The sequence below is a fragment of the Peromyscus eremicus genome, chromosome 14 (genome assembly GCF_949786415.1).
Source record: "Peromyscus eremicus chromosome 14, PerEre_H2_v1, whole genome shotgun sequence".
NCBI classification, from domain to species: domain Eukaryota; kingdom Metazoa; phylum Chordata; class Mammalia; order Rodentia; family Cricetidae; genus Peromyscus; species Peromyscus eremicus.
The window spans coordinates 10,424,601-10,443,264 of record NC_081430.1 but is presented as its reverse complement, the minus strand read 5'-3'; the positions used below and the strand labels follow the sequence as shown (position 1 = coordinate 10,443,264).

At 41.2% G+C, this 18,664-nt stretch overlaps 1 pseudogene; it reads right to left on the bottom strand.

The window, feature by feature from the left end:
- Positions 1–4,173: 4,173 nt before the first annotated feature.
- LOC131923875 (DNA-directed RNA polymerase I subunit RPA12-like) lies at positions 4,174–4,539 on the bottom strand (annotated as a pseudogene).
- Positions 4,540–18,664: the final 14,125 nt, after the last annotated feature.

Genomic DNA, 18,664 nt, shown 5'->3' with positions numbered 1-18,664 from the left:
AATGCCTAATACATGCTTACTGAATTGAAGCGGCATACAAACCAGAATTAATCTGGTATCTGCCAAGAAATTCCACCCCTCTAGCTTTGCATCTGTCGTTCCACAGGGCTTGGGAAACTATGAGGTGAGTTAGGGACTGGCTTTTACTGGGCAGGGATAGGACCACAGCTGTGTGGGTGTGCATTCCCATTGACTGGCCTCACCCCGTTTCAGCTGCTCTCATTGACAGTGAAATCCTGAGGCTACTCATCTGTGGGTGATGAGTGTGGCACCAGTGAGTCTGGGTTTGGGGTGCCAGCCACTAATCTGGGCACCCCAGCTGCACATCACTGGGATACTTGGAGCACATGGGATGCTCTTGCTTCTCACACCAGGGAAGGGTGACAGTGAGGCCCTGGGAAGCTGAGGTTAGATGCAGCTTTCAACTTGGGCTATGAAGAGAAGCAGTAAGTTCCCAGGTCACATTCAGTTACGTCTGCACTGACAACTGTTTTCTTTCTTGAGCAATCTTTCTGAAAGACCAAATAATCTCTCTGTCTGTTCTTTCATATTTCTATAACTTCTTTGTCCAACAAACATTTAAGCTCTACAGCATGTTAGGTGCTGTGAGGGGAAAATAACAATCTCCAAGTCTCTGCCTTCGAGGTGCCTGCTTGTCTAGTGAGGGCCTGCCCTGAAATCATTGATTCAGGAAGTAAATTTGAAATAACATATAATTCTATTTTAGGCAAATTTCTTAGATTTTTTTTCCAGTGGCAGTTCATCAGTCATTTGAACACAAAAAATAAGGCTGGCTGTTGGAGACAAAAATAGAAGTAATCAGCTGGGTGTGGTGGCACATGCCTTTAATCCCAGCACTCGAGAGAGGCGGAGGCAGGCAGATCTCTGAGAGCTTGAGGCCAACCTGGTCTACAGAGTGAGTTCTAGGACAGCCAGGACTGTTTCACAGAGAAACTCTGTCTCAAAAACAAAACAAAACAAAAATAACAAACAAACAAACAAACAAATAAGCACATAGAAGTAATGTCAATACAATTAAGCTTTCTTGGCATTTCTCTTCTCTTCTTCCTCCCCCGCCTCCTCCTCCTTCTTTTTCCTTTTTGTTTTTGTTTTTTGAGACAGGGTTTCTCTGTGTAGCCCTGGCTGTCCTGAAACTCACTCTGTAGACTAAGCAGACCTGGAACTCAGAGATCCACCTGCCTCTGCCTCCTGGTACTGGGATTAAAGTCGTGCACCACGACTACTCTGTGACATTTTCACTTCTTAAGTAAAAAGGCTTCCATTTTAATTCTGAACTTATGCTCTCTACTAGAAGTTTCTCTCTGTGTGTTTAGGGAAGTTTTACAGATATATGGTCATTTTTAAAACCATCACAAAAATCCCAAAGTATATGTTTATGATATGTTCATGTGACAGTTTCTTCGGATTTCTAGAAATTAAAATCAGTGAGATTTATGAAGGAGAATTATTTACATCCTTAAAACATGATCTATTAGCATAGGGTTCAGTGATGGCAGTCTAAACAGCTTCCCACCGTTCAGGTGTATACCTGAAACTCTTGACAGGCCAAGATGTGAGGGTCCTATACCTTCAACCCCTAGAGGACAGTGGGGCTGAGCTTAGCTCTTGAAGAACTCTGAGGAGCACACATGAACCATTATCTTTGGGATATAATTGACAGATTTATCTTGATGTGGATTTATTAAATAACATGATAAGTATCAAGAAGACACCCTGAAGGATAAACAAATCGATAATCCACATTTGAATCCTGACGGTGAAGTAACAGCGGGCAGCCTTACACTGCTCTCACTGACTTAGTACTTTCATTTTTTATTTAAAGCACTAAGCATCTTGACCCATATTTTACATCTCTCAGGAGTAGATAGGTGCCCTACTTTGTGATGGTCCCTAGGACTCCTGCTCCCCTTCTCTGTATTTCTTGATGACTTTGAAATATATAGTCCAGTGTTGCTGGAACTCCCTGTAGTATATGTGTGAAGCTGGCATTACAGGAAATGAGGCCAGAGCTGCTTTCTTTGATGGATGCCCATACCCTGCATCCAATAGGATTTCTGAAACTGCAAAAGGTGAGTGAAATGGCCTGATGGTAAGAAGCTTGTTGTTGAATCATTTGTTAAGTGTACTGAAGTTCTATCGAAAACATAGCCATTTTGTTCTTTTATTTGTTTGTTTTATTTTTAACAGATTTTCAACATTTTTGCAGAACAAATAGATATTAAATGAACTGAATTTGTTTTTCTCTTCAGTCTTTCAGGTCGCTGTTTTGTACTTAGATTGAACAGATAGAGTTAAAAAAAAAGAAGTACAGTAAGTCCCTTGGGTCTTAACACCAAGTCTGATTGGGGTAAAGTTTGGAAGATAGTCAAAGCTAGTGTTCTCGACTGACTGGACACCAGAAGCCACTGTTTCCTGAACAGCCACCACAACCCTCACAGCCTCTGAGGATTTAGAACTCTAAATACAAATGAGCTTGCTCAAAGGACAGAATTTCTATAGGTAAATCTCAAAACTCAAGACAATGCTTTCAGACATCCACTCTGTAGCTGAAGTTTTCTCTGGTCCTCCCCAGTCCCATGGATCCTGCAGACGCTTATAAAATAATCACTCAGAAACTTATATTAATTAAAACTGCTCGGCCATTAGCTCAGACCTACCACTGACTAGCTCTTACATTTAAACTCAGCCCATTTCTGTTAATCTATATGTTGGCACATATTCCGTGGCTCTACCTGTGTGTCATTGCATGCTGCTCCCTGGATGGTGGACTGGAGTCTCCCACTCAGCCTTCCTCTTCCCAGAATTCTCCTTGTCTGTTTATCCTGCCAATACTCCCTGCCTGGCTACTGGCCAATCAGCATTTTATTTATCAACCAATCAGAGCAACACATTCACAGCATATAGAACATCTCACAGCACCCCTCTATTTAATCTTTCTAGTTTTCTTTTTCTCCAACTAGGATGCTGGTGGAAAGTGGGGCTGGGGAATGACTTAAAGGAAGACAATGTAGGAACAAAAATTTTCAGTATTCAGAAATGGGGGAAGAGTGACCCAGATGATAGAAAACATCATTTAAAGGAGAAGTATGTTCAAAATATGAAGCATTCTAATTAGAGTACACCATAAATTACCCAAGAATGAAAAAAATAGGATGCAACGCAAAAAAAAAAAAAAAAAAAAAGCATGCAGCCTGATAATGGCAGGCTTGTAATGCCAATTTAGGTAATGATCACCTAAGAGTCAAACAATGTGGGGAACACAGTATCCTAAGAAAATGTACTGCTCATTCACATTCCAGTGAAGATGTGGGAAATCAGTGACTTACATACAATTTTATAATGAGAATTATGCTGACATCATTAATCCCAGGAAAGAAATGCAGTGACTGGATATAGCAAACCATCTGTCACAGAACTCTCTTTAACAATTAGTCATTTTCCCCTTTCGGTAATTTTAAAATAATTCATCATTGGTAGAATCTTAGAAATGCTGTTATTTATAAGAAACATAATTTTAGAGACAAGGCAAAATTCTCTAAATATATTATAACTTACATAATGATGGCTACCTGAAGCTGAATATGAAAATGTTTCTATGTTAAACATTAATGCTAGCAGTTTTTTATCATTAATCTATTTTTTTCATTAAAAAATTGTCTGGTAGACTTTAGAATTGATAATGTAAAATGGTTTGCGTTCTATACATATAAGCTGAGACTTTAACAAATGAAAAACCCATTATCATTTTCTAGTTATATACTAAAATATTATATTCTATATATGTTGAAAATATTTCATCACTACATAACTACTCATTGAAGAAAAATTTTAAAATGGAGACATTGTAGAAATGTGGGTTTTGGTGAACACTAGTTGAATAACATGGATTTCACCCCCAAATTTCAATATCTATGCTTTTACAGTTTACTAGTATGTATCTCAGTATCAGTTATTTTAAGGTATTAATAGCCTGAATTTTTTTATTTTCTTAAAAATATAACTTTAGTAAATTCACCTGGGGGAAGGAGTGCTCTGGAGTGAAGATCTTATTCTGAGAACAAGGCACAGCAAGGAAGGATAAGTCATGAAATGACCCATGTCTTCACCTTCCAAGAGGAGGAGTATTGTTGCTGGGTTGCCAGAAAAAAAAGGTCAAGAATCTTCCTTTTCCTGAAACTTGCGGTTGATACAGGTATAGGAGACAGTGTCCATCAGCTGAGCGCATCTGTCTGGTGTGGTATACCATTCCCTCATGACCGCATCGAGGGCAGCGCCTGTCAACCGCTGGTCCCTGGGATTCGGGTCCCTCGTCCACAGACATAGGTATGACTGCCCACAGTTTGTGGAACACAACTGAGGTCTTCACTACTTTCTCTTCGAAATCTCGCAGTCTGTGGAGAAGCCACAGCGAGGGTAGATGACAGTATCCTGAGCTCCAGGCCCTGGCAGGACCGAGCCGCAATCTGGGCAGAAATCCAAGTCTGATTGAAAGTTGGAGCAGATGCTGGCCAGCTCCATGGCGGATGAGAGCTGAGTCCACCACCCACGGGGCCCTCTGACAGCTATGTGTGGAGTACGAGGTGTCGGGAACTTCAGCCTGTGGGGAACCTTGTGTGGTGGGACGCCTAGCCTGAATCTTTAAAACATTTCTGTGATTGTGTTTATGTGTGTGGATGTGAGTCACAGTACTCGTTATGTACTGAAGATAGTATTATATACTATGAATATTGCAAATGTAGTGTTAAGATCAGAGGACAATCTTGGGTGTCCATTCTCCTCTTCCACCGGTTTCTCACAGGGCTTCCTACTGTTAACTGCTGACTACAGCAGGCTGTGTGGGGTCTGAGTTTCTGGGTTTCTACTGTCTCACATGCTACTGTGTCTGGTTTTGTGGGTTCTGGGGATCTGAACTCAGGTCCTCATGTTTGTGTGACCAGCACTTTACTTTCTCAGCTCTCCTCAGTATAATTTACATGAATTCAGGGCAAACTTTTGGCAAGTCTGCAATAGTGTGGTACCGGGTGGTAGATGACCTTGGATCTAAACGAGGAGAGCTGGGTTCTGACTGGTTCCACAGTTGGTTATCCCAGCTCGGCTATCCCAGCTCGTGGGTTAGACAAAGCTGAGCCTTTGTGTTTTCTTCTCTTGACGGCCATTAATAATGCCATGGTTTGCATGGCATTTGTGAAGGCTAATATACAAAATAATTGCTTCCTGTGTACAGCAAAAATGCTACTGAGTGCTAAATAGAGTGATTCAAGTCCATTTAACATATAGAGCAGCAGTTCTCAACCTGCAGGTCATGACCCTCTTGGGGTCAAAGGACTCTTTCATAGGGGTCACCTAAGACCATCAGAAAACACAGATATTTATACTGCAATTCATAACAGCAGCAAAATTACAGTTATAAAGTTGAAATGAAAATAATTTTATGGTTGGGGGTCACCACAACATGAGGAGCTATATTAAAGGATCACAGCATTAGAAAAGCTGAGAACTTATATAGAGGGACTGGCCATTTCTAGACTCAGTTGCACAATAAACGTACACCATGAGACACTTTAAGAAGAATCTTGTCCTGATTTATCTACATGAATAGATTGTTACTGTGAGTCTTTTATGAAGGGCCTTAGGTGTAAATGAAGGATAAGAACACATCATCTTGAAGTTTGGGAAATAGTGGGGGGAAAAATCTCTCAATTCCAGAGTTCTATATCTCTGTCCAAGAAGGAAGACTTGACATTGACTGGCATCACCACAGTAATGTATTAATTGTGAAATCTCCTTTATGAAGGGCTAAGACTCTAGAACATGACATGCCTAGAACCTTAGGTACCCAACTCCAAACTTCAAAAGGAATCATGTTGACTTTTCAATTTATAAACTCCTTTGCTGTTGAAATTGGGCAATGAGATGGCCTGGGAGCTAATATTAATCATCTCCAACATCAAGTTGTAAATTTACTAATCAAATCATTTTGTGACAGAAGTAAAATATAACCATTTTTTCTAATTATTTGCTTACAGGATATTTAAAAATCATTAATTACTTCACATCTTTGGTGGTAAATTAGCTGTATACCAGTAGAAAGAGACAGTGTGGCCGCATGACCAATCAACATAGCCTTCTTGTAGAAGATGAAGAATGAGAATTAGGATAATCAGTTCTTAACTTCTGTATATCCTAAGGACATTATATCACCTTTATATATTGTAACAATTACTTCCATTGGTATTTGAAGTAAAGCATATTTTTTCTTAGCAAGATACAGAGATAGAGTGAAATGATTATACTCTCTGGGAGCTGAAGGGAATTGCTAAGATTGTGTAAAGGGTTGGAAGGTGACAAAGTCTCATGAGTTTACTGAGGAGGTGCAGTTTTGATCCCTGGCACCACAAAGACAAATTAGCATTTTAGTTTCTTTTCCGTTGTTAGGAAAACACCCTGATCAAAAGCAACTTAGGAAGGAAAGGGTTCAATTTGGCTTACACTTCCAGGTCACAGTCCACCCTCAGAAGAAGCCTAGGCAGGAATATAAACAGGAGCCCAAAGCAGAAACAGTGGAGGAATGCTGCTTACTGGCTTGCTTGCCCAGACCCACCTGCCCTCCCTCTCACAGACATGGCCACAGGCCAATCTGATCTGGACAGTTCCTCAGTCGAGGCTCCCTCTTTCTAGGTGACTCAAGGTTGTGTCAAGTTGACAATAAAAACACACAACGATGAACATTTGAAGGACAGGCCGACCGACCTAAGAGGACAGCGCAATCTTTAAGGGTGATCTTCACAATCTGTGTACTGTTACAAAACACATGCTTAAAACCGTCACACCAGAAGTTATGACTGTGAAATTCAGATTGAAGCCGTCATCAAATGTGGACTGAAGTTTGCTGTGTGTGTACAATTTCAGCTTCAACAATTGTCTTGACTGATAGGCTTGCTCTCGATTTGATAGACACTTGTAAGTGTCTATTGAGTGAATCATTTAAAACCAGTACTTTGTGATACGGAAACTACATTCTTGCTCTTTTCTAAGGATTGCCTGGTGAAGAGGATTTCTCTGGGTCTCTGAAACCATGGAGATAAGCCGATTTCTTTACCTACGGCACCATCCTCTTGTGATTCTGAAGGATTAAGATTACACTTTGTCCTTCCTTAAGCAACTTCATCTAAGACTTCTGTGTACACATCATTAATTGACAGCAGTGTGTAGTTATTGTCTCTGTCTGGGGAGGTATGTGTGTCTGTCTCTACATTAACATTTCACTTTGTGGAAACTAAGAACAGTTTTTAAATTGCTCAGCGTAAGTAGGATATAAACACTATCAGCTAAATCAGGTTGAGTTGTACTTTAAAAAAAAATCACTTGAAAGCACTAATCACTTCATTAAGGCATACCTTATATATAAGGAAAGATATTTAAGTGTACAGCTTGGTAATTTTGACGTAAATATATATCCTTGAAAATATCTCAGTGATATGAGTAATAAACCTGTTGATCTTTTTATCGACACAACATCTACTATAAGCAGAGGCCTTCAAAAGACTCTTCATTTCCCCTGATATGGATGCTGGCTAGGTATAGATCTCACTGTCTTCAGCAGAGAGAGAGAGAGAGGACTTAGAGACCAAATTACAATCCCAGCACCCTTGCCTTTTCCTGGGCAAATTAACTGGAAGAACTCAGTTCTAAGTGTGTCCGTGTATAAAATGGGTTCTGGAGTTGATCTGCTGCACCGGTCTCTCCAAATGCAGACTCAAACCCATCAAAGCCAGATTCTCTCCGTAGTGAACGGATAGAATTCTGAAACCTGATCAACTTTAGTTCAAGCACTTCAGGAAACTTAGACTGCCTGGGCTGCATCGGCTTCCACAAACATGTCCTGATTTTTCCTCCTTCTATGGCTCTTGTCAACTTGATACTACTGAGAAAATATATTCACTCCACTTACCTTGAAGTTTCTCTTAAATTAAAAATGTATTTTATTAATTCAAGAATACATTGTATTTTGACCATCTTATCCCCTCCCCACATCTTCTCCCAAATTTCTCATCTCACCCACGCAACCTTGTGTACTCATTTTTTAAAGCCACAGAGTCCTATTGATGCTGCCTATATAATTATACATGAGTGCCTTACATTTTCACAGATCTTGTGCACGTTGTCATAACCAATATGAGTTCATATGAGTAACTGTTGTATACAGAGCACATTGTTTCCTTATAGTTATCAACAACCCCTGCCACTTACAGTCTTTCCGGTCCCTCTTCCCCAAGGATCCCTGAGCCCTGGGAGGAGGGAGGGTGTATTGATGTCTCCTTTAGGGATGAGCACTCGGCAGTCACTTATTCTTTGAACCTTGACCTGTTATGGGTCTCATACTTTTATTTTCAAGTTTTATTTATTCTTTTCTCATACAATACTCCTGATGCAGCCTCTGCTTCCTTCATTCCCTCCAGTGCCCCCCCCCCCCCAGATCCACTCTCCACCCTGTCTCCCTGAAGAAAAGAGCAGACTTCCCAGGGACATCAACTGCACATGACCCAGCAATAAGACCAAGCACAAACCCTCATATCAAGGCTGGGCAAGGCAATCCTGTAGGAGGAAAACGGTTCCAAGAACCCGCAAAAGAGTCAGCAACACCCCCACTCCCACTGTCAGGAGTTCCCCAAATACACCAAGCTGAGAACCATAAACATGTGCAGAGGACTAGTAGAAACCCATGCGGGCTCCATGATTGCCACTTCAGTCTCTGTGAGCATCCAAGAGCCCTGCTTAGTTGATTGGACGGGTCTTGCTCTAGCTGTGTCCTGGACCCTTCTGGCTCCCATTTTCTCCTCTCCCTCTTCTGTGGGGTTTCAAGAACTCCAAGGGGAGGGACCCTTTGGAGACCTCCAACCTGGACTCTCCTTCCACCTAATGTTTGACTGTGGGTCTCTGCATCCACTCCCATCAGCTACTGAAGGCATCCTCTCTGTTGATGACTGGACTAGGCACCAATCTATGAATATAGCAGAACATCATTAGGAATCATTTATTTTTCATTTCATTTCATTTTATCTTCCTTCCTTCCTTCCTTCCTTCCTTCCTTCCTTCCTTCCTTCCTTCCTTCCTTCCTTCCTTCGTCTCTCTCTCTCTCTCTCTCTCTCTCTCTCTCTCTCTCTCTCTCTCTCTCTCTCTCTCTGCCAGTTGTGATTCGTTCTACCCTGGGTCTTTGGGCCATTCAGCCTCCAGCTACTGGTTGTCCAGGTAGTATCAGGTATAGTGTGGGTCTTGGTATGGCCAGTCATTGGTTGGCCACTCCTACAAATACTGATCCACCATTGCCCCAGCACATCTTGCAGGCAGGAGAGATTTATAGGCTGAAGGTTTTGTGGCTGGGTTGGTGTCCAAGTCCCACCACTGGAAGCCTTTGCCTGGTTACAAAAGGTAGTTCACGTTCCACATCCTCCATTACTAGGAGTCCTTGCTAGGGTCACCCTTGTAGATTCCAGGGAGCTTCCACTGTACTAGGTGTAAGGAAGGGTCAGTACAGGACACACTCAGACACGGAGTTCTCAGCACAAAGGAGATTTATTACCCTTGAGGGGCAAGCAGAGAGAGAGAGAGAGAGAGAGAGAGAGAGAGAGAGAGAGAGAGAGAGAGAGAGAGAGAGTTGGGGTGGGGCTACAAAGGCAGACAGCAAGCAGCAGTGGCAACAGCAAGCTGGGCAGCAGGCAAGCAAACAGGTGTTTCTTGCAGGCGTGGGTTTCTAAGGAGAAAAAGAGGGAGTCTCCGAGGGAGAGCTGCTAAATCTTTGCCACATAATTAACTTTGATTCTTGGTCTTTGATGTTTTGTCTCAGTGTAGCTAGAGTTTTCCTGCCTGGCCCACAGTCAGGACAAATCTCTATCACCTGCCAGTCCCACAGCCTCAGACCCGACCAAGTAATCATAGAGACTTATATTGGTTACAAACTGTATGGCCATGGCAGGCTTCTTGCTAACTGTTCTTACAGCTTAAATTAATCCATTTCCATTAATCTATACCTTGCCACATGGCTCGTGGCTTACTGGCATCTTCACAAGCTGTTTCTCATCGTGGCGGCTGGCAGTGTCTCTCTGACTCAGCCTTCCACTTCCCAGCTTTATTCTCCTCCTTGTCCCGCCTACACTTCCTGCCTAGCCAATGGCCAATCAGTGTTTTATTTATTGACTAATTAGCAACACATTTGTCATACAGAACATCCCACAGCACTTCCTCCCCCCCTTTTTTTTTTTTTCAAAAAGGAAGGTTTTAACCTCAACAAAGTAAAATTACGTATAATTTGGGAATTTGGGCGTAGCTTCTCTTACTACTTCCTGCTGGAGGGGGACGCTGTATCTTATGGGGATACAAAGAAAATTTTAGGATTATGGAACAGTCCATGAGGCTGTATCGTCTGAGCCAGTTGCCTTCAAACCATTCTGGATGTTGGATCATCTGGGCCATGGTGTCATCGGAGACCTTTCAGGAGGTCTTGGCTGGTCAAACCTGATGTATCTTAATCTGGAACAAATCCATAGCCTTTGGCTTTCTGTGGGAACAAAAGCAGAGTCTCTTTTCCAAAGTAACATATCCTTATATCCAAATTTTGAAGTCAAGGTATCTTTAAGATATACATTTTGGCATAACTCAACAGCTTTTACAATCAAATGTTTTCCTGCAGTTAAAATTCCCAAAGACAACACAATCCCGATTCTCTGTGTAATATTTATTTTTATGTGGCTTATTTTTTATACTACCTTTACTGTCTCTTTAAAGAGTTTATTTTTTAAAACTATGTATTTGTTTATATAACTGTATATATCACCTTTTTTTGTCTCTTTCAAGCCTACATATCTTTTACACACATTGTAAACTATTACATCTGAATCTGTCTTATTGTGAATCTATTGCTTTAAATTGCAGCAGCTGTGGCTGCTGGCTCCGCCTACCTCAGCTTCCCAACATGGCTACGTTTACCACCAGCTCTGGGAGCTATCGTGGGTCTATGCTTTTATCCAAGCAGCTTGTAGTCCAGAAACCTCTTTTTTTTTTTTTTTTTTTTGTACTAGCAAAGGCTAAATCCACCATGCAGCTTAATGTGCCACTTGCAGAGGCCTCATTCCTGCCATAAGGCAGGTCAAGCGCGCAGCCAGTAACCCACAAGTAGCTCAAACCGGCAGCTGCCGCTCATTTGAGAGAGACAATTAGGAACTGTTTTTAGCTCCGTTTTAGAATCTTTTTTCTCAGTTTTTAGGTGGAAACTCTTGCCACCACGTTGGACGCCATTTGTAGCTTGAGTTTTCCTGCCTGGCCCACAGTCAGGACAAATCTCTATCACCTGCCAGTCCCACAGCCTCAGACCCGACCAAGTAAACACAGAAACTTATATTGGTTACAAACTGTATGGCCATGGCAGGCTTCTTGCTAACTGTTCTTACAGCTTAAATTAATCCATTTCCATTAATCTATACCTTGCCACATGGCTCGTGGCTTACCGGCATCTTCACAAGCTGTTTCTCATCGTGGCGGCTGGCAGTGTCTCTCTGACTCAGCCTTCCACTTCCCAGCTTTATTCTCCTCCTTGTCCCGCCTACACTTCCTGCCTAGCCAATGGCCAATCAGTGTTTTATTTATTGACTAATTAGCAACACATTTGTCATACAGAACATCCCACAGCATCTCAGGAATGAGTAAGTGGCCAAATAAGGGAATGGGCCTTATTTGGAGGGCTAACTTTAGGAAGGTAATCTAACAGATTAGTGAGGTGGAGAAGGGGAAAAGCCATAACCTGTTGGTGCCATGTTGGCTAGGCTCAGGCCTGCTAGAGCTCTTCACTAGGTGTTCACATCATTTTCCAAATGCCCTCCAGTCCCAGTCATCTCTGTCAGTACTCTCTCCCTCCACCCCCTTCTCATCCCTCCTGTTCCCATTCCCACTCATCCCCAGTTCAGCCTAAAAATCTATTCTATTTCCCCTTCCCAAGGAGATCCATATGTCCCTCATAGAGGTTTCCTTGTTATTTAGCCTCTCTGGGTCTGTGGATTGTAGAATAATTATCACTTACTTCACAGCCAATATCCACATATAAGTGAATAAAAACCATGTTTACTTTTCTGGGTCTGGGTCACTCTGGATGATTTTTTTCTAGATCCGTCCATTTGTCTGCAAATTTCATGATGTCATTTTTTTTTTAACTGCTGAGTGATACTCCTTTGTGTAAATGTGCCACATTTTCTTTATCCCTTGGTTGAGGGACGTTTGGTTGTTTTCAGTTTCTGGCTATTATAAATAAAGCCACTATGAACATAGGTGACCAAGTGTCCTTGAGGTATGATGGAGTATGTATTAGTTAGGGTTCTCTAGAGTCACAGAACTTATGGAATGAATCTCTGTCTGTTTGTCTGTCTGTCTGTATGCTCCCATATATATGGCTAGTTGTGAATGGAAAGTCCAAGAACCTAGTAGTTGCTCAGTCCATGAGGCTGGGTGTCTTAGCTAGTCTTCTGTATATGCTGTAATCCTGAAGAAGTAGGCTCTAATGCCAGTGAAGGGATGGTTGTACTGATAAGGTGAGGGCAAGCAGGCAAAGAACAAATAATCCCTCTTCCTTCCATGTCCTTATATAGGCTTCCAGCAGAAGGTGTGGCCCAGGTTAAAGGTGTGCCTTCCCACCTCAAGATCTGGATTAAAGGCATGTGTCATCCAGCCTCAAGATCTGGGTCAAAAGCCTGTGTCTTCCTTCCTTAAAATCCGGATCACAAATGTGCCCTCCATTTCTGGATTGTAGTTCATTCCAGATACAGTCAAGTTGACAACTAAGAATAGTCACTCAGATCATCCCCTGGGTGTATATCCAAGAGTGGTATAGCTGGGTTTTGAGGTAGATTGATTCCCAATTTTCTGAGAAACCTCCATTTTGGTTCCCATAGTGGCTGTACAAGTTTGCACTTCCATTAGCAATGGAGGAGTGTTCCCTTTGCTCTACATCCTCACCAGCATGAGCTGTCACTTGTGTTTTTTATCTTAGCTATTCTGACAGGTATGTCAAATGGAATCACAAAGTAGTTTTGATTTGCATTTCCCCGATGGCTAAGGATGTTGAACATTTAAGTACTTCTCAGTCATTTGAGACTCCTCTGTTGAGATTTCTCTGTATAGATCTGTACCTCATTTTTTAACTGGATTATTTGGTTTGTTGATGTCGAATTTCTTGAGTTCTTTAAATATTTTGGATATTAGCCCTCTATTGGATATGGAGTTGATAAAAATCTTTTCTCATTCTATAGGCTGTTGCTTTGTCCTATTGATGCTGTCCTGTGCCTTTTGGAAGTTTTTCAGTTTCATGACATCCCATTTATTGATTGTTGATCTTAGTGTCTGCACTATAGGTATTCTATTCAGCAAGTTGTCTTCTGTGCCAATGTGTTCAAGGCTGTTCCCCACTTTCTCTTCTATCAGCTTCAGTATATCTGTTTTTATGCTGAGGTATTTGGTCCACTTGGACTTGAGTTTTGTGCAGGATGATAGATATGATCCATTTGTATTCTTCTACTGAAGATATCCAGTTAGACCACCACCATTTGTTTAAGGTATTTTCTTTTTTCCATTATGTATTTCTGGTTTATTTATCAAAAATCAAGTGTCCATAAATGTGTGGATTTATGTCTGGGTTTTCAATTTGATTCCATTGATCAACGTGTCTATTTTTACAACAATACCATGCTGTTTTTATTACTATAGCTCTGTAGTATAGCTTGAAATCAGGGATGGTGATATCTCTGGAGATTCTATCATTGTTCTAATTTTATTAAATATCTAATTTTTATATGTTGAACCATCCCTGCATCTGTGGGATGAAGCCTATTTGATTATATTGAATTTTTTTTGATGTGTTCTTGGATTCCATTTGCAAGTATATTATTGAGTATATTTGCATCTATAGGAAGGAAATTGGTCTGTAATTCTCTTTGTTGAATCTTTGTGTGGTTCGGGTATCAGGGTGACTATGGCCTCATAAAACTAATTTGGCAATGTTTCTTCTGTTTCTATTGTGGAATAATTTGAGGAGTATTCCAAAGAATGTTAGCTCTTCCTTGAAAGTCTGGTAGAATTCTGTACTAAAAACATCTAGTCCTGGGTTTTTTGTGGTCAGGAGACTTTTAATGACTGCTTCTATTTCCTTAGGAGTTATAGATCTATTGTTTATCTGATCATGATTTAACTTTGGTAAGTGGTATCTATCTACAAAATTATCCATTTCTCTTTTTTTTTTGAGTATAGATTTTTATTTTATTTTATTTTTTTTTTGGTTTTTCGAGACACGGTTTCTCTGTGTAGCTTTGCGCCTTTCCTGGAACTCACTTGGTAGCCTAGGCTGGCCTTGAACTCACAGAGATCCGCCTGGCTCTGCCTCCGGAGTGCTGGGATTAAAGGCGTGCACCACCATCGCCCGGCCAGAGTATAGATTTTTAAAGTATGTCCTAATGATTCCTTCAATTTTCTACATGTTTGTTGTTATGTCTCCCTCTTCATTTCTGATTTTGTTAATTTGGATATTCTCTCTCTGACTTTCAGTTAGTTTGGATAAGGGTTTGTCTATCTTACTGATTTTCTCAAAGAGCCAATTACTTGTTTCATTAATTCTTTGTATTGTTTTCTTTGTTTCTATTTTATTAATTTCAGCTTCCAGTTTGATTGTTTCTTACCATCTATTCCTCTTGGGTGTGCTTACTTCTTTTTGTTCTAGAGCTTTCAGGGATCCTGCTACTGCAGGGCCCAATTAAATCCATTGCATTTAATTCGTCCAGTTGAGCAGCAGTATCTCCAACCCTAAGGTCTGGCAAAAGGAAAATGAGGACAACAAAACTCTCTGATTCTTACCCAAAATTTCCATGCTTTTGGCCTTCTATGCTCCAAGTCCATCACAGACAATCAGTAGCTTATTGCCACTATAGGGTATGTTTTGCGTTTATTGACACTTATATAAATGGAATCCTATAGTATTCCTTTTTTGTCCTTTATCATTTTCTGAACAGTTGATGTGGATTCATAAATGTAGCATGAATCAGTATGTTCTTTTTATTGTTGAGTAGCAGTCTACTGTGTCCAAATACTGCAGCTTATGCACTCACATTTTAATGAACATTTAGGTCATTTCCAGCATTAGGCAGTTACAGATGGCATGAACGTGCTTTTATTTCTTTGGGGCAGAAGTAAGGATGGGTAGATACAGGTCTATCTTAGTGTAGAAAGCACTACACTGAGTTCTAGAGTAGACATTCAGTTTCACATTCCTACCAATGATGTACGGGAGTTTTATACATTGTTGATTTTATAAAGATGTTTAATTTATGTTTTTAAATATCACTATGTATGTCTCAACTTTTCTGAGTTGGAATGTAGTAATTTTTTAAAAACTCCCTTGTCTAGCAATTTTAACACTCATGCCAGTTTTCTTAACTTTTAATATTTGCTTTTCTACCGTTCTTGAAAACCTAAGCCTGGGCACTACGAGACACGACTGTAATGCCAGCATTTGGGAAGTGGAGGTTGAGGATTACGAGTCAAGGTCATTCTTGGCTACATAATTAGTTCAAGGTCAGTTTAGGGTAAGTAAGTCCCTGTCTTAAAACAAACAAACAAACAAATAATCAAACAAATCCGTGGAGTTTTGAAATCCAGATACTACGAGCTGTGTATTTCGTATGCTTAAGGCTTTTTATTTCTAAGTACTTTTGAGGTTTTTTTTTTTTGTTTGTTTTTAAATACAGTTAGTTCATTAGAAATGAGCCGATCTTTTGGGTCTTGCTTTGGGACTTGTTAGTTAGGACATTGGTAGCTCTCATTCTAAGGCACTTTCTCTACAGAGATAAGATCAAGGCCCTTTTCAAGGTCTTGTTCATTTCCAGGTTGTCCATTCTGGGAGGTGGGAGCAGAACTGGCCTTTGAGTAAATTCTCTGCTCTCCCCCTCATGCTTGGATAGTGTCCACACTTGCTACTCAAAACTCACTTGAATTCTCAAGAGGAGGAAAGCATGAGTTCTTTTTAGCTTCTGCATCCTTAAAGTGGTATTCCTATATCAGCTCTGCAAGACACCAGACTATTGGCAAGGTCATTTAGTGGCGCTTGGCCCTTCAGCAGTGTGGGGTATGCAAATCTGTAACTGGTTTGGCTTTTTTTCTATCCATCAATAAGTGTACCTTGGGAACCACCAGAAGGGTGTAACTGTTATTTGCTTCATTATTTTACAAGCTTTTCTCTCTCTTCATTTTTAGATGAATATTTAGGAGAAAATTCACAATCCAAAAGCTTAAGTATGAGAATTTATTCTTAAATATGTATCAACCCAGGAAATTTGACATTTCTTGCTCAGACAGCTCACCCCATTATCTGTCTGGCTTTGCTACCCATGTGAATAATCTTTATGGTCTCCAAGGAAATCCCCTCCAAGGTAAGTCCTGGAAGCAAATGAACATTCTATTTACAACCCCATATGTACAAGCCAGAATCCAATTTATTTCTGTGTTTTATTTTCATTGTAAGCAGAAAATTCTAAACTCTGGCAGAATTCCTTTTGGGCAGCAGCTTACATTGGTGGGGAGAAGTTGGTAAGTTTTCTTTCTGACAGGAGCTTGTTTTGAGTCTCAGCTGCTTGGTGTCTCCACCTCGAAAACGGGCAGGAAGTACTCTGATCAAGCCGGAAGAATATGCCACTCCCACTCAAGAGGAGACATGGCTGAGGCTGTCCTTGTCTAAAAGGTAGATGGAAATGCCACAATGGCTCACCAGCAGTCAACTTAACAGGGGAACTCAAATTTCATTTTCTTTTTCTTTTCTTTTTTCTGTTTTTTGTTTGTTGAGACAGAGTTTCTCTGTGTAGCCTTGGCTGTCCTGGAACTCACTTTGTAGAACAGGCTAGCCTTGAACTCACTGAGATTTGCCTGCTTCTGCCTCCTGAGTTCTGGGATTAAAGGTGTGCTCCACCACATCCTGGAGAGACCTCAATTTTCTTTCTTTTTTCTTTAAATAAATTTATTTATTTTACATCCTGGCCACAGTTTCTCCTCTCTCCTCTCCTCCCAGTCGCTCCCCCTGCAACCCCCTGTGTTCCCACCACCCAATCAATCCACTTTCCCTCCATTTTTGTTTAGGAAGGGGCAGGTCTCTGTAGCTGGAAAGTTTCTCTCCTGGTCCCGCCAAGTCCCGAAGTCCCACAGCCCACTTATAAAATAATCACTCAGAAGCTTACATTACTTATAAACTGTATGGCCGTGGCAGGCTTCTTGCTGTCTAGTTCTTATATCTTAAATTAACCCATTTCTATTAATCTATACCTTGCCACGTGGCTTGTGGCTTATCAGTATCTTTACATGTTGCTTGTCATGGCAGCGGCTAGCAGCATCTCCTGACTCAGCCTTCCACTTCCCAGAATTCTCCTCTCTTTGTCCCACCTATACTTCCTGCCTGGCTACTGGCCAATCAGCACTTTATTTATTAACCAATCAGAGCAACACATTCACAACATAGAGAACGTCCCACAGCAGGTCTCCCATGAGTATCAACAAGACACTGCATATCAAGTTGCAGTATGACTAAGCACCTCCCCATGTGTTAAGGCTGGGCAAGGAGACTGGGTGCAAAGAGTGACCTCAGTCTTCTAATGGTGACACTTAGGGTCTGTGGAGGTGTGTGCTGTGAGTTGTTCCACCTGTTTCATTTTTACCAGCAGTGAATCTTTCAGGGCTCACCTGAGTGGATTTCCTCAGAGAACTTGACGATTACAGGTAACAAAGCCAGACAGATAATAGGGTGAGCTGTGGGGGAATAGGTGAATTTTAAAGAAGAGTTAGGAGTTTTGTTCTTAAACTTGGTTCTGTTGAGTTATCTAATAGGTGCTGAAATCCTTTAATTACTAAATGTTTAACTGAAGTAAATCGATGACTGTACTTCATTCATTGAAAATCTCTATCATTTGACCAAAATGCTTAAAATTTATCTTATAATGAAATGTATGCTATTTTGGAAGAATTATGTATTTCAGAGCTCATCTCTGTTAGACTGTCGAAGAATTAGAAGTTGTTCTGTTTTATACACTGTGGTGGCTCACCTCATTGTCAGTGGGACTGGACTTGAAATCACCTGGGAGGCGCGTCTCTGGGCGTGTTGTCACAGAGAGGTGAAGTGTGACCTCTGCTGAATATGGCAGCACGGTCCCAAGGACTTGGGCCCCTGACTGGATCAAATGTAGACGCCACCGAGTATCAGCGTTAAGTTCTCTCTGCTTCCTGAGTGCGGGTGCAGTGTGACCAGCCGCCTCTTGATCCTAATGCCGCAGTGACAGGCTGTATCTCCCTAAGCCCTTCCTTCCCGAATCTGCTTCTGTCCTGTCTTTTGTTTGTTACAGTGTTACATCTTGTCCGTTGTGTGGCCCGAGGAAAGAGAGAGACAACACTTATGGGTTCCAAAGTCTTTAATAAATCACCACGTAATCGGGGCTGCAGGACAAGGACTCGGGAGCCCTGTTTCTCCTGGTAGCAGGGGCAGAAGCCGGGTTTATAGGTACAAAACCATAAACACACCTGTGCCAAGTTACAGTTATGAAAAGGCATTGCTGACGCAGTTTATTCTGAAGAGTTG